Raw genomic sequence first — 7,515 nt, forward strand, 5'->3', positions numbered from 1 at the left:
AAAAGGTAGTTCAGACTTGTTTTTCCTTTCTTTTAACTCCCAATCACAGGCCTGACTTGTCTTTGTCTCTTATAGTGAAGCGACTGCGTCAACTCACATTTCCTAGAAAGCTTTAACCACCGCGGTGTGTGTGTGTGTGTGTGTGTGTGTGTGTGTGTGTGTGTGTGTGTGTGTGTGTGTGTGTGTGTGTGTGTGTGTGTGTGTGTGTGTGTGTGTGTGTGTGTGTGTTCAGCATGGATGTGGAATTTGGCCCGAGGCGCGGCGATGGACTCTCACTTTCAACTGACAGAAACACGGAGTGGGAGGGAGGAGAACGGGTTCCACCTTTACCTGACAGACCAGAAGCCCACATGATACACCATTCATGGCTCGACGTGAAAACATAAACAGAGGGCGCTTCTGGATGTGGTACGGTGACGCGGGTTGGTGTTGCCATCCTCCTGTCGAGGGCCCCTATCCAAACAAACCTTAAGTTACCTACAATTCTCTGCTAAGCTTGTGGGATTATTCCCGAATGTACAAATCACGCATCCTTCTTGGTCTCCCTGTGAGAGAAGATTTTAGTGATTGATGACTGAAAATATGCATCATCTTGGACGAACCTTTTAAAGACCGGTTGGTATTAACTAGCAGTGCATTAGATCCTGTTAAAGACGATGCTTTCTGACGCAGCGGCAGCACAATACCACCGACCGGACTCCGTCAGCGCAGCACTTTCCTCACCTCTTCCACCTCTCCGCTCTCTAATTTAAGCTCAACATTCATTCGCAGCCAATCCGGCTTGAGCACACAACTTCCTGGATTATAGCGCTCCGCCCACTTCGAGTCGAGGGGACGGTGCTTACATAACCTCTGACCCCTCTAATGCATTAATTGAGGGGGAAGTATGTGCGGCTCCATTTATAGTGATGGAGAGTCTCGGTAATTGCCCAGTGACCCAAATGTTCTTTTTCATCGTCGCTCCCTTTCTGTCACCGAGACCCGGCCGGCCTTTCAAACTGCTGCCACATCGTGTTGTTGTTGCCTTGCACGCACGGGGGCTTTAGAGGAGTCCAGACCCTGTAATGACGCAGCTGGAAACCCGGGTTCAGTGGCTTCGCCACACTTCGTATGAGACGAACGACGCTTTAATGTTGGTGTGAGAAATGAACAGAAATGTCAAGTAATCTATCATGGATTGGACACGATATGAAGTTTAATACATTTTCCAAAAGGGATTTACATACAGACACTTTGGATTGGTGGTTTCTTAGGTCTAGTTTATATGAATTAATATAAATTGTTAGTTCGTCAGCTTCAGTTTGATGTTTCAGGAAAAATATTGCAGTATATATTTTTGGCAATTCTGAACTTTTTTCTGCTATTTGAAGCTAAAATTTAAAGATAAATGTCTTTTTAAACTGAAAATTTTAAATTTTAAACTAGTTTTATTGAAAATGAATGTGAATGTTTTTCAAAAGTTCAACATGTTGGAGGGAAAATGTTTTTTAAATCAGAAAAAAAAAAGCTTAAATGGTGGAAACATTGGAAAATGTGACAATATATTGGAAAATGATTGAAATATTCGGTTCAGTGTGAATAAAAAGTGTAAATGGCGAGGGTCTGAGGCCCAAGCTGAGATACTGGTGATGCTGCCATGAAAGATAAACTAGTATTAGTCTGAAAACCAGGCTGCCAGGGGGAGTTTGTCAAAACATGCAGACTTTTTTGGGACATTTGACTTTATTTTGCACCAGAATTTTCATTAAAACTCGATTTATGTTGATTGTAGTAATTTATAGAAACAATTGTTTGTGAAAATGCCAACATTTCCATCACATATACTCTACACCACCAAAAAGAAAAACTTTAAAGTTTCAATTTAAAGTTTATTATGGCTCTATTTCACCAGTCCGGCCCATTTAACATGAAACTAAAATGTTTTTAACACTACTAAATTAGCCTAAAATCTTTATAATCCCGAGTCCTCCGTGCCACAATAAGGTTTGTATGAGGTTGTTGCCTTCAGATGTTTATGAGTTCTGATGAGGGCAGAAAACACGTGTCAATATTGATTATCATTACGGAGTCCCAGAGAGCCTGTCCATCAATTAGGCGTCGGCCTCCTTCTCCCCGCTTCAGACATAGCAATAACAAACCGGCCGGAGGAGGAACTCCTCCAGCCGGCTAATTAATGACGGCTTTATTTTCCTTCTGCACGGTGCGGGCGTTAACTACCACCAACACACACTCACACACACACACTCACAGCAAACGTAACAGTGAAAAATGACCTTCAAAGAGGGAAGGAGGAGACAAATGAATATGGAAGTTCCCATAGAGAAAGGATTGCATCATGCAGACGACGGGGGAGAGTCGGCAGAGCGGTCCCGCGTGGCCTCCTCTTTAGGACGGCCCCCACGAGACACCCCCCCCCCCCCCCGAATGCATTAAGAAATTAATGTTCACCCTGGGATCTCTCCAAGACCCCAGACTTAACCTGCAGCTCTGCATGTGTGTGCGTGGGCAGAAAACGGGAGTCCAAACGAGTCAGGAGGTCGACCATCGAGGTCAGTAATTGATAGCGGCCTTGTTTTTCGATCCCCGCACCCCCACTCGGCGCCTTCTGTCCGCCAAAGACAACCAAGTCCCAAATAGCAATCTAAAGCAAACAGTCCACGCCGTCTCGGCTGAACTCTGCCGTAAAACCTTCCAGTTTTGGGGGTTTTATGTGCTCTCGATCGGTGGTTAGAAACGACACAAACAGAAAACAGCACGTCCGATCCGACAACAGGAAGTTGACTTTCAGATTGGGATCTGGGATTGTGGTATGAACGGTCAGAAATATGACGACCAAGAAAAGTAAAGGATGGCAGTGATGGGATTGTTTGCACTGGGATTGTTTTCGCTGGGAATTCATGGGGTCACGAACTGGTTATATTTTTTTTGTTGTTTTTTTTTGTTAAAATAATATGGACAAAGAATGAAGCTGTGGAGAAAAAGCCACATTATATGAATATTTTATCACATTAGACCACCTTAACCTTCAACGAAGCCTCGATCTTTCATATTCATTTGTTTTTATTCAATAACTGAATTGATTCATATAAAAATACATATTTTTTTTTCAGAATTACCCAGATAAGCTTTGTTCATTTAGCTTCAAACAAAAACTCACAAATGTTAACTAGAAAAAAAATTTAATTATTGGGAAAAAAAGAGATGACACATCTTTTCACAGAAATTAGAATGTTTTTTGTTTTTTTTTCGAAATGAGTATAAATTCCCCAAAAAGTGTGAGAGTAACAATAGAAAAGCTTTATTGTCATCATACATCGGGGCACGACACGAATATAAATAGCTGCCGCTGGACTGTGCATTGATAACAGGCTAGATTAAAAATAAATAATAAAACCCGATGTACATATAAATCAAGACGATATCAACATTTGCATAAATGCAATGGGAGGTACGGTACATATACAATACAGTATGGGTCATAAAATAACCAATTAAACAGAATAAACATGGGCAGGGGATCACACCTAAGCAGCATTAGGCCAGAGTGAATATTTGCGTCAATATTTACCATATTTCATGAATTTTAAAAATGCCGTCACCGAGTTGTGCTCGTCTTTTCTGCCTTTAACTTCAACTGAACTGAAACAAAACATCCGAACGACCGTTCATCCCCAAAAACTTCACATAAAGATATATTTGTTGTAAATGCTCATTTTTAGTATATCTTTTCAGTACAAGACATACAAGACGTATATCTTTTCTATACAAGTTTTGTATAAATAAAAAGGGATCGATTGAAAGAATTTTGAAGTCTGCCGTACGCCGATGATATGTTGATATTCGACCGATTCCTTAATGATCAAACATCCGGTCGACAAATAACTGAGGGAATTAAGGAAAGTCAATGACGATCCCGTGAACACAGTCGTCTTTCACACGTCTTAAACTCAACATCAGTTGTGTCCACACCAGAGCTGGGGGCTTCAGGTAGGTAAACACGAGACCCGCTTCCCCCTTTAACCTGCATCTTAATGTGGTTAATAGCCAACACATACACGCGCGCACATATTTATACAAACACCCGTGTACACATTCCTACATTTCCCCCGAGGAGGCAGAGGCAGCCTCAGTGAGTACCCACTTTACTTCAGATGAATTACTGGAGGAAGGTTTTCTCTTAAGGAATAAGGTGTTGGTGCCTTTATTTAGGATTTAATCGAATATGACTCTGCTCATCTGCTGGTAATACCCCAATATTTTGTATTACTTTACTTATCTGGTAGGTTTTCTGGAGTCTACTTGATTGTTTCAGTATTCCCTGTGGCTCACAATTAATTCCCGCAGATAAAGTTTCATTTATTTACTAAACTAAAACAAAATTTCTATTCAGAGAACTTAAACCTCACTGCAGAATAGTTGCATATTTACAAGTTTATGACTATTAAACACATTTTAAACGTGTATACAATTGTACACAATGCAATATAATAGAAGCCGCATGAATGTCGGAACCGGCCCAGTGATTCATGGGAAAACTCGTCTCTGAAATGCACGTGCGGACCAGCTGCACACGTGGAAGAAATAACGGGGTATTACTTTATCACACAACTGAATCGCCCCGAAACACAACGGCTTTGAGCAACAAGTCATCAGGCGCACGTTCGCTCAAGTACTCCCGATGAGAAGCAGCCCGTTCACTTCTGTCCCCCTCGGTGCGACACAGCGAATGCCGCACAGCGTGAGCGTTCATTAATGGGCCGCTCGCGAATGCACCTGTCATTTCCTGTTGACTCCGTTCTGCAGACCGACGGAGTTTAAAAGAACTCGATTTCTGGTGCCTGTGGCGAGGCAGCGGCAACTCGTTCTGCGGACCGAGCGAGGAAGGCAAACATCTTGCAAAACTTTGCCCGGACTGCTTCTGTGTGTGTGTGTGGTGTGTGTGTGTGTGTGTGTGTGTGTGTGTGTGTGTGTGTGTGTGTGTGTGTGTGTGTGTGTGTGTGTGTGTGTGTGTGTGTGTGTGTGTGTGTGTGTGTGTGTGTGGCCATATTTTTCTCCCCCTTGCGGTTTGTTCATATTCTAATCGGTATGTTTCCTGCCTCCATTGATCAGGCCCTGATAACGACTCCTACACGGCGTCTCCTCAGCAGATGCACAGGACAGATTGGGGGGGGGGGCGGGGGGAAGGGGGGCGGGGTGGGGGGTTGCAAAAAAAGAAAAGAACCAAATGAGAAAGTGCGAGGCGGCACATGCTGAGAAAATCTCTTCAAAATACTCCTCATATGCGTGTTAACAGGAGTGTGGTAATCGATGAATTGTGCGTGTGTCGGATCAAAACCCCGAGCTCAGCCCAAGATGGATATCAAGCGCTCGCAGTTTCAGTGTGGCGTTGGTCTCCTGTTATGTATCAGATACCAGTCGGTGTTATCCGCTCGCACTTCCTGATCACTGCGACATAAAAAGCTTTTCTTAAAGGTTAGTTTGAATCGCGTTTTCAGCTCACTCTGTGTTTTTACATCGTCTGTCAAAGATGCTTGGGAGCATTTGTTTGATGATTGTTTCCGATAAAAAGAGTCAAAATATCTATTTTTGTAATAATAATAATAATGAAATCTTTAATAAAAAAACAACGGTATGCATGTTGCACTAACCTTCCCCATAAAAAGCTTTTCTTTTCACTTTTTAGCCTTATTAAAAGAAAAAAGACGCATTTCTACAAACATTGGTTCCTTTGTTTAGTTCTCCCACAACTTTATTTATTTATTTATTTATTTTTAAAAAAAATTTTTTAAATTTTTAAATAAATTTTTTTATTTTCTTTTTTTCTTTTTTTCTTTTTTCTTTTTTTCTTTTTTCTTTTTTTTTTTGGGGGTTTCCTGCCAGGCTTTATTCAATGTTAGGATTATAATTCAGTGAATTGCTTGTCGATCTTTAAACTCTAGTAATCAATGTGGGATGTTAATTTTTTTGTTTTTTTTTAAAAAGGCACTTAAATGACCAACAGATCAGTTGTTTTTGACATTAACAGTGACTTCATTACGTGGAGGCTAAAACTGGACGACCTAAAAGGAAGTTTGTCCGCGACGGGTCGAGAACTCCACCGGCCGCAGCCCCGGCTGGGATTCTCGGAAGGAAATGGAACGTCAAAGAGCATCAGCGTCTTATCTGCCGGCGGCGCTCCGCTGTGCGGCTTCGGACGCATGTGTGCTCACGTGAGGCCATTACATGGGGAAGCAGGCACGCCAGCAGCTCTGCTCTACCAGAACGAGCGGCCGGAATATTCCGCAGCTTCTTCCTGTTTCCTATCGATCCCTATCAGTTTAGGCTAACAACGCATCCCGCGCCGCCGCCGTCACATCTGCACTGTGTACACACGGTTACATACATTTGAATGCATATTGGTTCCACATAGGAGGCCTCCGCCATCGGTGTGCACAGCCACGGCGCCGCACGGGGGATAATTTGATGAATCCAAATGGTTGGCGAGGCCAGCAAAGAGCCGACGCGTCCCCCTTTGTGACGCCTTAGCAGCCTCGCCGCACGCGAGCGTCGCGCCAACTTGATTTGGACGCGAGGGGGCGGTTAGCATGTTTGCATGATGTGATTTTAATAAAAACATGGATTTTTTTTTTTTCCTGCATTTCAAAGTGTCGACGTTTGCAATTCAATGCCACCTCGTGTGCGACCATCAAAAAAAAAAAAGGAGATTTGCACCTTTATGTGTCGCTTCTTTATGGTTTAAATGAAGTGAATGTTTACATGAGCATTAGGACTTTTATCGTTCATCCTCCTGTGTGGCCTGAAGATATGCATGTTTTCTCTCCACAAGTAGCGGTATGATCATTAGCATCGGGAATTTTGAAAGCTCCTCCGTTGTTCATCTCGTATCGTTATTATTTGTGTTTTCATGCCCGTCTCGTGTGCGAACTGAAGATATCGTGTGTTTACATTAGCATTAGGAAATGACGTTTCCAGTCGCCCGAGTCATATCTTCGAAACGTACGATCGCTGAGCGAAACAGATTGAGGCAAGATACAAAATGAGCATTAGTAATTTTAATAGTTGAAGCTGATTTATTATTTGCATGTTTTTGCACCATGTGTGTAACTTGTCCAATATAGTCAGACAAGTTTAAAACATATAGATGTAAAATGTTACATCAGCATTAGTAATTTAAGCTTCCAACAACCGTGGTCTTTTTAACCAACAAATATCAAAGATCCCCGTTTGAGCCAACACTTAATTTAAATTTTTAAAAAAAAGGAAGTGTTAACATGTGTTTACATCAGCATTAGTATTTGTAACTTACTGACTAATTTCAACAATTTTTAAACAGTTTTGGGTCAAACCTTTGACGTGCCTTATTACCGTGCGAGTCAGGTTTTGTACTTTTATGCCACCTTGTGTGTCATTTATCAGAAAAACTAATGCTCGTCCTCAGATAAAGTCAATTTAACGTGTTTATTTTGGTTTTGTTTCTTCGCGCCACTTTTTGTTTGACTTATCAGAAAAGATATT

The sequence above is a fragment of the Lipophrys pholis genome, assembly GCF_963383615.2.
Source record: "Lipophrys pholis genome assembly, chromosome: 22".
In the NCBI taxonomy this organism is placed as follows: Eukaryota; Metazoa; Chordata; class Actinopteri; order Blenniiformes; family Blenniidae; genus Lipophrys; species Lipophrys pholis.